The sequence below is a fragment of the Balaenoptera physalus genome (genome assembly GCF_965194825.1).
Source record: "Balaenoptera physalus genome assembly, chromosome: 4".
NCBI classification, from domain to species: domain Eukaryota; kingdom Metazoa; phylum Chordata; class Mammalia; order Artiodactyla; family Balaenopteridae; genus Balaenoptera; species Balaenoptera physalus.
The window spans coordinates 74,533,182-74,546,278 of record NC_138891.1 but is presented as its reverse complement, the minus strand read 5'-3'; the positions used below and the strand labels follow the sequence as shown (position 1 = coordinate 74,546,278).

Sequence of the window (13,097 nt, the reverse complement as noted above, 5' to 3'; positions counted from 1 at the left end):
TGTATCAATGAGTCTGTTTCTGTTTTGTAATATTTGTTCACTTGTTTTGGCTTTTAGATTCCACATATGAGTGAAATCATATGATATTTGTTTTTCTCTGTCTAACTTATTTCACGCAGTGTAATACTTTCAAGGTCCACGACAGGGGCTTAATTTCTAAAATATACAAACAGCTCATACAACTCAACAAAAAAAACACAAACAACCCAGTGGAAAAAATGGGCAGGAGACCTAAATAGACATTTCTCCAAAGAAGACATACAGATAGCCAATAGGCACATGAAAAGATGTTCAACATTGCTAATTATTAGAGAAATTCAAATCAAAACTACAATGAGATATCACCTCACACTGGTCAGAATGGCCATCATTAAAAAGTTTACAAATAACAAATGTTGGAGAGGGTGTGGAGAAAAGGGAACCCTCTTGCACTGTTGGTGGGAATGTAAGTTGGTGCAGCCACTATGGAAAACAGTATGGAGGTTCCTCAAAAAACCAAAAATAGAATTACCATATGATCCAGCAATCCCACTCCTGGGCATATATCCAGAGAAAGCTATAATGCAAGAAGATACATGCACCCTTATGTTTATAGCAGCACTATTCGCAGTAGCCAAGACATGGAAACAACCTAAATGTCCATCGACCAATGAATGGATAAAGATTTGGTATATATATACAATGGAATACTACTCAGCCATAAAAAAGAATGAAATAATGCCATTTGCAGCAACATGGGTGGAACTAGAGGTTATCATACTAAGTGAAGTAAATCAGAAAGAGAAAGACAAATACCATATGATATCATTTATATGTGGAATCTAAAATATGACACAAATGAACCTATCTGTGAAAGAGAAACAGACTCATAGACACAGAGAACAGACTTGTGGTTGCCAAGGGGGAGGCGGGGAGGGGGAGTGGACTGGGAGTTTGGGGTTAGCAGATGCAAACTATTACATATAGAATGGATAAACAACAAGGTCCTACTGTATAGCACAAAGAACTATATTCAATATCCTGAGATAAACCATAAGGAAAAGAATATAAAAAAGGATGTATATATATATATGTATAACTGAATCACTTTGCTATACAGCTGAAATGAACACAACATTGTAAATCAACTACACTTCAATAAAAAAATGAATTAAAAAAATTAAAAATAAAATACAATAAGTCCCCTACATATGCACGAGTTCCATTCTGAGAGCACGTTTGTAAGTCCAATTTATTTGTAAGCTCAACAAAGTTAGCCTAGGTAGCCAACTAACACAATCGGCTATATAGTACTGTACTGTAATAGGTTTATAATACTTTTCACACAAATAATACATAAAAAACAAACACAAAAAATAAAGAAAACACTTTTAATCTTACAGTACAGTACCTTGAAAAGTACAGTAGTACAGTACAACAGCTGGCATACAGGGGCTGGCATCGAGTGAACAGGCAAGAAGAGTTACTGACTGGAGGAGGGAGAGGAGGTGGGAGATGGTAGAGCTGAAGGATCGTCAGTAATAGGAGACGGAGGGCAAGCTGCAATTTCACTCACGCCTGACGTCGATGGCAGAGGTTCTGGCTCCTTGCTGGATTCAATTCTATCTACCCTCTTGAAAAAACGATCCAGTGATGTCTGGGTAGTACTGTAGCAGCTACATCACCGCTGCTTTTACGCTTGCTTCCAGACATCCTGGGCTTGAAATTAAAATACTGTACTACTGTACTCTACACAGTACACAAAAGCACAACCACTTATAGAGGATGCATGCATGTGACAATGTACGCCAGACATGTGAACTAACTTACATGATTGGACATGCAAATGCAGATTCACATCTTTGAAAATTTGCAACTTGAAGGTTTGTATGTAGGGGACTTACTGTAAGTAAAATAAAAATAAACACTAGTATTATATGGTAAAAAAAAATACTTTCAAGGTCCATCCATGTTGACAAATGACAGGATTTCATTCTTTTTTATGGCTGAGTAGTATTCTAGTGTATATATACTATATCTTCTTTAACCATTCATCTACTAAAGGACACTTAGGCTGCTTCCATATCTTGGCTACTGCAAATAGTGCTGCAACGAACATAGGGGTGCATATATCTTTTCGAATTAGTGTTTTTGTTTTCTTTGGAAAAATATCCAGAAGTGAAATTGCTGAATCGTATGGTACTTTTAATTTTTGAGGAACCTCCATACTGTTTTTCATAGAGACTGCACAAATTTACATTCCCACCAACAGTGTACAAGGGTTCCCTTTTCACCATATCCTTGTCAACACGTTTTTTTTGTTGATAATAGCCATTCTGACAGGTGTGAGGTGATATCTCATTGTGGTTTTGATTTGCATTTCCCTCGTGATTAGTGATGCTGAGCATCTTTTCATGTGTCTGTTGGCCATCTGTGTGTCTTCTTGGGAAAATGTCTATTCAGGTCTTCCAGGTTAGAGGTTTTCCGTTATTATCTATTCAAATAAGTTCTCTGCCCCCTTCTTTCTCTCTTCTCCTTCTGGGACCCCTATAATGTGAATGTTAGTATCCTTGATGTTGTCCCAGAGGTCTCTTAAACTATCCTCATTTTTTTAAATTCTTTTTTTCTTTTTTCTGTTGAGCTTGGGTAGTTTCCACTACTCTGTCTTCCAGTTCACTGATAACGTTCCTCTGTATCATCTAATCTACTGTTAATTCCTTCTAGTGTATTTTTTATTTCATTTATTGTATTCTTCAACTCTGTTGGGTTCTTCTTTATATTTTCTAACTCTTCATTAAACTTCTCACTGTGTTTATCCATTCTTCTCCCGAGTTCATTCAGTATCTATGTGATCATTACTTTCAACTATTTATAGGGTAGATTATCTCCACTTTGCTTAGCTCTTCTTCTGGGGTTTTATCTTGTTCCTTTATTTGGAACATATTCCTCTGTTGCCTCATTTTGCCCAATTCTCTGTTTTTATTTCTATGTATTAGGGAAGTTGGTTACGTTTCTCGATCTTGGAGAAGTGGCCTTATGTAGGAGACAGGCTATGGGGCCCAGCAGCACACTCCCGTCTGGTCACCAGAGTTATATGCTGTAGAGTGTCCCCTCTGTGAGCTGTATGGGCCCTTCTGTTGTGGCAGGGCTGACCACTGTGGGTGCACTGGTAGGCAGGGCTGGCCCCTGGCCCACTTGGTTGCCAGGCCCTGCCCCGTGCAGAGGCTGCCAACCCACTGGTGGGCAGGCAGGGCTGGTCCCAGCGTGGCTGGCCGTGCGGCCTGGGGTGTCCCAGGGCTGTCCAACGGGGTGTCCCATTGGTTGGCAGGGCCAGGTCTCTAGGGGGCTGGCTGCAGGGATTGGGGGCCCTGAGGCTGGTGCTGGCCCACTGGTGGGCGGGTAAGCCCCCGGTGCTAACAGGCTAGGGGGAGGACTCCAAACTGGTGCTTGCCAGCAACAGTGTCCTTGAGGTACAACACTGCTCCCAAAAATAGCTGCTGCCAGCATCTATGTCCCCATAGGGAGTCCCAGTTGCCTCCTGCCTATCCAGGAGGCTCTCCAAGATCAGCAAGTGGGTCTGACCCAGGTTCCTAACAAATTACTGCCTCCGACCGAGGTCTTGGAGTGTGTGAAATTTCACATGAGCCCTTTAAGAGTAGAGTCTTTGTTTCCTCCAGCCCTGCCGAACGCAAGCCCTGCTGGCCTTCAAAACCTGACATTCTGCGGGCTCATCTTCCCAGTGCAGGACCCCTAGGCTGAGGAGCCTGATATGGGGCTCAGACCCCTCACTCCCTGGGGAGACCCTCTTCAATTATAATTATCTACCATTTGTGGATTGCACACCCAGGTGTGTAGGTCTTGACTATATCTCGTCTCCACCTCTCCTACCCATCTCGTAGGTTCCTTCTTTACAGCTTTAGTTGTGGAAAATCTTTTCTGCTAGTCCTCAGGTCGTTCTTAGCGATAGTTGCTCTATAAGTAGCTGTAATTGGGTGTGCCTGTGGGAGGAGGTGAGCTCAGCGTCTTCCTACTCTGCCATCTTGGCCACTCCCCTCTCATCAAACTTTTAAGTATTTATGCATCCCTAAACTTTATATAAATGGTATTTCATTAAACATATTTCTGCCACTTTTTAAGTTTGTTATGGATTGAACTGTGTCCCCCCCGAGAAAAGATTGTGTCATGAGCCTTAACCTTCAGTATTACAGAATGTGACCTTTTTTGGAGATAGTGTCTTCGTAGAGGTAATCAAGTTAACATGAAGTCAATCGAGTGGGATTCAGCCATAAAAAAGAATGAAATAATGCCATTTGCAGCAACATGGATGAACCTAGAGATTACCATACTAACTGAAGTAACTCAGACAGAGAAAGACAAATGCCATATGATATCACTCATATGTGGAATCTAATTTTTTTTTTTTTTTTTTTTTTGCCTGTGCTGGGTCTTTGTTGCTGCGTGCGGGCTTTCTTTAGTTGTAGCGAGCGGGGATTACTCTTCGTTGCTGTGCACGGGCTTCTCAATGTGGTGCCTTCTCTTGTTGTGGAGCACGGGCTCTAGGTGCGCGGGCTTCAGTAGCTGTGGCACCCGGGCTCAGTAGTTGTGGCACCCGGGCTCAGTAATTGTGGCACACGGGCTTAGTTGCTCCGCGGCATGTGGGATCTTCCCAGACCAGGGCTCGAACCCATGTCCCCTGCATTGGCAGGCAGATTCTTAACAACTGTGCCACCAGGGAAGCCCCTGGAATCTAATTTTTTAAAAAATGATACAAATGAACTTATTTACAAAACTGAAACAGACTTACAAATATCAAAAACAAACTTATGGTTACCAAAGGGGAAATTGAGGGGGGGTGGATAAATCAGGAGCTTGGGCTGAACATACACACACTGTATATGTATAAGTATATCATATACATATACTATGTATAAGATAACCAACAAGGACCTACTGTATAGCACAGGGAACTCTACTCAATATTCTGACACCTATATGAGAAAGGAATCTAAAAAAGAATGAATATATGTATGTATGTGTGTATATATATATATAACTGAATCACTTTGCTCCACGCCTGAAACTAACACAAAATTGTAAATCAACTATACTCCAATAAAATTAAAATTAAAAAAAATTATTTTTTAATCCCTTCCTTTTCAATGCAATGTCTACTCTAACCAACACTTCTTATCAACACTGTCTGAACCAAAAGCAACAGTATCTTAGCTGGGGAAGAGGCAAAATACAGTGGTTTTGAGAGCAGAGCCTGGTCCTTGGAGTCAGACAGACATGAATTCAAATTTCAGTTCTGCCACTTATGTGACCTTCATTTAACCTCTCTATCCCTTAGTTTCCTCCGTTGTCAAATAGTATAATACCTACCTCACAGAGAGGCTGTCAAGATTAAAAATAATGTAGCAAGGCATTTAGCTTACCGCTTCCACTAGATGGTCTCTGCCTTAATTCATCCAACAAATTAACTGCCAGGACAATCTGCCTCAAATAAGCACTCATCGCATCAGTCTATAGCTTCAGGGATCTCTTAATGACTACCAAATCAAAGGTAAGCTCCTTAACTTGATATTCAGCTCTTACTGGCCACCGTTTGCTTACCTCCAAGACCCCCTCCACTCCTTCCTATTCAACATCACCTCTGGTTATTACCTTCTCCAGGCAAATCACCTCTGTGCCACCATTAAATGTACTAATTCTGAAATGTGGACACAAGCATCGGAGATCTAGGGAACTTCTAAACAATCACCTGGTCCAAACTCTTCATTTCACAAATCAGAAAATAAAAATCCAGAGAGGCTAAGTGACTTGACAACAAAATTATTATCAATCAGTACAAAAACCTGGTTTTTGGATTTCTACTCTAAATGTTCTTTTCAGCATTTTTTCCCACTTTCTCTCTAGCAACTTCAGGAACCATGCAAAACTCACTTTAAAAAAAAAAAAAAAAAGGCCTTCCATTTACAATTTACTCCATAACCTCTCAGAATGTAGGCATAAAGTTTATGTTTTGGTTTATTCAACATGATGCCAAAACATATGACTGACTCAGTCAACAAATAAGGGAAGAAAATCAATGAAGCCAATTATTTGCCTTGTATAGACCAAATCAACTAAATATTTTAACACGGACTAGTTACTATTTTTGGAATCTGCCTTGTTAGAACTTAGATTACTAATTACCTTATTTTAGGTGGTTATCTTTTCTTTCCAACTAGATTACAAGTCTCTTGAAAATAGGAATTTTGTTTTATTCACCTTTGAATTCCCCACTGCCCTGTCAAGGTATCTTGCTCCTTTTTTCATGAATTGTGTAAATAACTGTTAATTTACTGTATTAAAGATGCATTATTTTCCGTACTGTTGAGTTTTATTACCTTTGCAATCTTTCTTATCTAGCCCACTTTGTTATAGTCTTATTTACCCACTTTGTTTTATACTGATGTATTTTCCCATTCAATGGCATAAAAATGAAAAAGATGATTCTCAGTGACTATGTGTTTTTATTTTATTCACATATGCCTATGTATCATACAAATATTTTACATATGTGTACTTTATATCTCCAATCACACAATATATATCTTTTTTTTAAAACGCCATTAGAGGGGCTTCCCTGGTGGCGCAGTGGTTGAGAATCTGCCTGCTAATGCAGGGGACACGGGTTCGAGCCCTGGTCTGGGAAGATCCCACATGCCGCGGAGCAACTAGGCCCGTGAGCCACAACTACTGAGCCTGCGCGTCTGGAGCCTGTGTTCCGCAACAAGAGAGGCCACGATAGTGAGAGGCCCGCGCACCGCAATGAAGAGTGGCCCCCGCTTGCCGCAGCTGGAGGAAGCCCTCGCACAGAAACGAAGACCCAACACAGCCAAATAAATAAATAAATAAATAAATAAATGTGCTAATAATTAAAAAAAAAAAGGCAATATTTATTAAAAAAAAAAAAAAAACGCCATTAGAGTGGGAGTGTGGGCCCTAATCCAATATGACTGGCATACATATAAAAAGGGGAAAATTCAGACGCAGAGCCACACACACAGGGAGAACCCCACGTGAAGACTGGAGTTATGTTGCCACCAGTCAAAGAACAACCAGATGCTCAGAGAAAGCCCTGGAACAGATCCTTCCCAGCAGCTTCGGAGGGAGCATGACCCTTCCAACAGCTTGATCTTGGACTTCTGGCCTCCCGAACTGTGAAAGAATGTACTTGTTGTTTAAGCCACCCAGTCTGTGGTACTTTGTTATGGCAGTCCCAGGAAATGAATACATCATTCAATAATATATTCTTGAAATTCACTTGTTAATGAATGAAGCTGAGGTTTATTCATTTTCTCTGCCATGCTCCGTTACGTGACGTAACACCATTTATCCATTTTACTCTGCAAAGCTATATGGCTCACTTACAGGTTTTTTGACATGGCAAATGGTGCTGCCCTGAACCTCCTGAATGGTGGATCCTACAGGGAACTGCCATTTGGGTCTGGAAGGCAGATGCAAGTCTTGACTGGGTAGCAACAGTCAGAGCAATAACATACTCGGCAAGATAACCCTGATTGCTATCCCCTGTGCCAATATAGTGGGTGTAAAATGGTATTTCCTAGTGCCTTCAATTTGCCTTTTCCTGATTCCTAATGAAGTTAGGCATTTTTCTATGTTTACTGACAATGTAGGTTTTCTCTTTTGCAAAACACCTGGTTGTACTTTCCTTGTCTTTTTTCTTATTTATTTCCAGGAGTTCTTTATGTACTCTGGACTCTAATCCTACGTTGGCTGTGTGCTGCAAGTATCTTCTTCTGTTTTGCGACTTTTCACCTTATTTATAGCATCCTTTGAGGAACATAAATTTTCTTGTCTTTTTTTCTTTTAAATGGACTTATTTTTGGGGGGCAGTTTTAGGTTCATGGCAAAATTATGAAGCAGAAAGTACAGAGAGTTTCTCATATACTGCCGGCCCCCCACACAGGCACAGCTCCCCCACTGCCAACGTCCTCCACCAAAATGGTATATTTGTTACCATTGATTTACCTACACTGACACATCATTATCAGCTTTCATTCTAATGTAGTGGAATTTATTCATCTTTTTCTTAACAGTTAGTGCTCTCAAGAAATTCTTTGCACCCCAAGGTCACAAAGATATACTCCTATATACCTTTCTTAAGGGTTTATATTCTGCCTGTTAATGGACCTGGAATCGATTTTTGACACTGCTGTGTAGCAGGAATCTAAAATGGGCAAGAGAACCTGCCCTGCTATTCTCACAGGGTTATTGTGAAGATCAGAAGAGAAAATGTGTGTGAAAGGGCACTGAGAACTGTCACTGTACAAATCCGGGTGCCTATGATGTTAATTTGATGCGGGATGAGAAAGCCATTTAAAAGATGGTTGTTTCAGCTCTTGGTTAGCTAATAAATTGGTTGCATGTTAGGCTGCCAATAGGCCAGGCAGAAACAAAACTACCTCCCCCCTTCTGAGGCTGGAGGACATGTGTGGCCTTTGCACGAAAGCAGGTTCCAGTAAAACCGCTGGGGTTTTTCTCCCCTCCACCCACACTGCACACTCCATCAGCCATCTGACATTAGCAAATGTGGTTGCCAAGAGAGCCTTGAGTCATAGAGAAAAGATTAAATTACGTTCAGGAAATCTGCTCACCAAAGCGCGTGAGTAACGAGATTCAGAAAGATGTCTGTCGAAAGCAGCAAAAAGCAAGTATGGGTACTTCTCGGGGAACCTGCTGCACCCCCTCAAAGACGGATGACTCCACCCCAGCTCCTACTCCACCTGGAGAGGCAACAAAAGCCAAGGACATGCCTGTGACACGTGAGACTGGGGACCCCAGCAACCTTAACGTACGGAAGAGATTAACAGCTCGAGGGGGAGGTGGGGCCAACTTCAGGGAACTGGGAGATTCAGATCCAAGGAGGCAGGTCTGCAGGGCTGGTTAGAGGTAGAGGGCTGAGAGCCCAGGGAGGAGGGGAGCAGGTCCACTGGGAGGTCACACTGCTGGAGGAGGCTGACAAAATCAAAAGCACCCTTTGACCTCAGAAGGTGGCATTGTTCGTGCTCCTTGAAGCACACCATGGCTGAGAGCCAGGGCTTAGGCAAGCCCTTGCCAGGTGCCTGCTACCAGGCCTGTGACACTGACCTTGTAATAGCGAAGAATAAATCTAACTCCATACTGGATGTTTTACTTTAACCTTTGTATGCTATTGCTTTTGCTACAAGTTAATAACTAAAAGAATGTTGCCTACAGCCTGAAAGATACAGAATAGCCCATTCTCAAGGCTCTGATCTTTAAAGGTATAACACTTTTCCATTCATATAGAGATAAAAAGTTGCAGAACAGAGAATATCTTTTGCCTTGTTGGAGGTTTATACGAACACTGTAGCCAGACCTACCTGGACAGCTGCAAGAACAAAGGATTCCTTCACCACTAAGTTTGCAGCAACCAATCACACCCCCTCCCTTTTTAGTATAAAAGAGGACTGAATTCTAACTCAGGGAAGACGGTTCTTTGAGACACTAGTCCACCATCTTCTCGGTCTGCTGACTTTCCGAATGAGGTTGCTGTTCCTTGCCCCAGCAACTCGTCTCTCTATTTATTGGCCTGTCGTGCAGCAGGCAGTATGAGCTTGCACTCAGTAACGGCCTCACTGGGAGGCGACTGGAGGGAAGGAGGGATATAAAAGGGCCTCAAGGAATTGTTTGGGGATGACAGCGTGTTCAGTATCTTGACTGTGGTGGCATTTCACAGATGCACACGTGTCAAAATTCATCAAATTGTACACTTTAAATATGTCCAGTCTTGTCATTTATATCTCCATAAAGCTGTTAAAAATGACCACAGAGTGTGGTGGTAATTTTTATTACATTTGCATGTAGATAGACAGAAGAAAGACTGGAAGGGTGTCCCCCCAGATGTTAACGGTGGTTAGTTTGGGGTTGTGGGATTAGAGAGAATTTTAATTTTCCTCTTTGTGTTTTTCTACACATTAAAAAATTTCCAAAATAGATATGTTTTACTTTTGTACTGAGGGGAAAAAAGGTGTTTACTTCAGAATAAGAGCAATCTCTAAGTCACAGGGATCTTGTGAAGACGGGCAGGAGTGGAGCCAAGGCGGCAGATGCTCCACGTGTTGGAGCTGCGGTATCGGAGGCAACCAGCTTCAGACAAAACAAGCCAGCCCTGGGTCACATCTCAGCTCTGCCACTTGCTTGCTGAGTGGCCTTGAGCTAGGTACTTGAATGCTTTGTGCCTCAGTTTCCCCAATTATAACATGGGGGGTGACTGTAGAAGCCTGTGAAGGTGGCTGAGAGGCTCAGTGAGGTCACAGCAGTGTTCCCACAGCACAGTAGGCACTGGGTGACTAGTGGCTGCTATTCCCTTCCTGTCTTAACTTCAAGGTATTAAAAAGAATAGAACTGACTTAAGATTTAAGAAAAAAAAAAAAAAAGATAAAACTAAAGAGAGTTGAATGATCTCTGAAACAGAAAGTCAGTTCTGGAATTGAAAGTTTTTGAGGTTTCTCTTACCCGGTACCAGAAATCTTTCTCTCCCAACCAGCGGTAACCACCATTTGTGCTCCCCTCCCATCCCCGCCAACAAGTGTGTCCCCTCCCACTCCCCCTGCATATCCCCCCTCCCGGCCTCCCTCTCCTTCTCTGATGCTCTGCTGTGAATTACCTGAGCTTGCTTCTCCTGAAGCTGCTTTTGGGAGGCAGAGACCATACTTTACCCTTCCCTTCTTTTATTTGTCCCTTTTCTGCAGACCCAGGAGTAACCACCTGTGCCCTCCCCATCCCCCATGCCCAGCCCAATCTTTGGCTTGGCCTTGCCTTCAGGGGTCTGGATGCGTCCTTTACTGACTTAGTCTGGTGTCTTGGGCAGCTTACCATGCTTCCCTGAGCCTCAGCTTCCTCATCTGTTTACTGGCACCGATAACTCCTGCCTTACCTGGCTCATGAGGGAATGTGTTTTGTGACTTGTGCGTTAAGCCTCACACGACACAGGTGAGACCAAATTTTCTTCAGTTGGCACCAGTTCCGGGGAAGAGGAAACCCTCTCTGACACTCTACCCTTCACCCAAGGGTGGGCTCCAGCCCCTGAGGACGTCACGTACTTCACTGTGACCACCCTTCTGTGGTCAGTCATCTTCAAGTTGCTGACAAAAGGTGTTGTCTTCCATTTCAGTAAAGAACTAATGTTTTTTGGATTGGGTTGTTTGTTTTTTTGATATTGAGCTGCATGAGCTGCTTGTAAATTTTGGAGATTAATCCTTTGTCAGTTGCTTCATTGGCAAATATTTTCTCCCATTCGGAGGGTTGTCTTTTCGTCTTGTTTGTGGTTTCCTTTGCTGTGCAAAAGCTTTTGAGTTTCATTAGGTCCCATTTGTTTATTTTCGTTTTTATTTCCATTTCTCTAGGGGGTGGGTCAAAAAGGATCTTGCTGTGATTTATGTCATAGAGTGTTCTGCCTATGTTTTCCTCTAAGAGTTCTATAGTGTCTGGCCTTACATTTAGACATTTCTCCAAAGAAGATATACAGATTGCCAACAAACACATGAAAGAATGCTCAACATCATTAATCATTAGAGAAATGCAAATCAAAACTACAATGAGGCATCACCTCACACCAGTCAGAATGGCCATCATCAAAAAATCTACAAACAATAAATGCTGGAGAGGGTGTGGAGAAAAGGGAACCCTCTTGTACTGTTGGTGGGAATGTAAATTGATACAGCCACTATGGAGAACAGTATGGACGTTCCTTAAAAAACTAAAAATAGAACTACCATACGACCCAGCAATCCCACTACTGGGCATATACCCTGAGAAAACCATAATTCAAAAAGAGTCATGTACCACAATGTTCATTGCAGCTCTATTTACAATAGCCAGGACATGGAAGCAACCTAAGTGTCCATCGACAGATGAATGGATAAAGAAGATGTGGCACATATATACAATGGAATATTATTCAGCCATAAAAAGAAACGAAATTGAGTTATCTGAGGTGGACGGACCTAGAGTCTGTCATACAGAGTGAAGTAAGTCAGAAAGAGAAAAACAAATACCATATGCTAACACATATATATGGAATCTAAAAAAAAAAATGGTCACGAAGAACCTAGGGGCAGGACAGGAATAAAGATGCAGACTTTATACTAGTATTCTCCATACTAGAGAATGGACTTGAGGATACGGGGAGGGGGAAGGGTAAGCTGGGATGAAGTGAGAGAGTAGCATGGACATATATACACTACCAAACGTAAAATAGATAGCTAGTGGGAAGCAACCACATAGCACAGGGAGATCAGCTCGGTGCTTTGTGTCCACCTAGAGGGGTGGGATAGGCAGGGTGGGAGGGAGGGAGACGCAAGAGGGAGGGGATACGGGGATATATGTATATGCATAGCTGATTCACTTTGTTATAAAGCAGAAACACACCATTGTAAAGCAATTATACTCTAATAAAGATGTTGAAAAAAAAAGAACTAATGTTGCCCACCATCAGACACTGTAGCCTCCCCAACAGTGTGCCCTGAGGAAAATTCAGGATGGAGAAAAAAGGATACTCTGGCCCTGGACAGATAAGATACATGTCAAAGGAATAATTTCAATGAGCCCAGACTCCTGCATCTTCCCACACATAGAAAGGCACTAAAATCATTAATTTGAGGTGTCTGTTTTTTATGATTAGCAGTAACCTTTTGATGTTTGACTACATTTTTTTTTTTCTCAACAGAAACTCCTATATATCCTGGCACCTCCCTTACCTCTTTGGAGCAGTTCCCCAGAGTCATCTGAGAGGCTGTCTCTCGGGCTATAGTCTTTAGTAAGGTCCCTGAATAAAACGCAACTCGCGACTTTTAGGTTGTGTGTTCTTCAGTTGACAAGTCTTACTGAAATCTTCTGCTGGCTGGTCATTTACGCTTCAAGCAAGCTCCCTTCTCTTCCCCCTCAGGGTGCTCCAAGTCCCTTGAGGCCAAGGCCACCTCATTCATCTTTCTCTCCCTCCCTTTTCTTTTCTCCCAGCAAATCCACCCCTTGCAGAGAGCTAGCTCACCCGGTGCCTCCTTACTTGTTTGTTAGTTCTATTTGAACCA

At 42.3% G+C, this 13,097-nt stretch overlaps 1 protein-coding gene and 1 long non-coding RNA gene across 2 annotated transcripts in view; one reads left to right on the top strand and one right to left on the bottom strand.

Annotated features, from left to right (window-relative positions):
• TFRC (transferrin receptor) overlaps positions 1-13,097 on the bottom strand; it is a 116,494-nt gene that overhangs the window by 85,010 nt on the left and 18,387 nt on the right. The gene's annotated exons all lie outside the window — the stretch shown is intronic.
• LOC309659230 lies at positions 4,740-12,863 on the top strand. Its single transcript, XR_014262682.1, has 3 exons — positions 4,740-8,839; positions 11,023-11,134; positions 12,737-12,863. It is a non-coding gene; the product is annotated as an uncharacterized lncRNA (long non-coding RNA).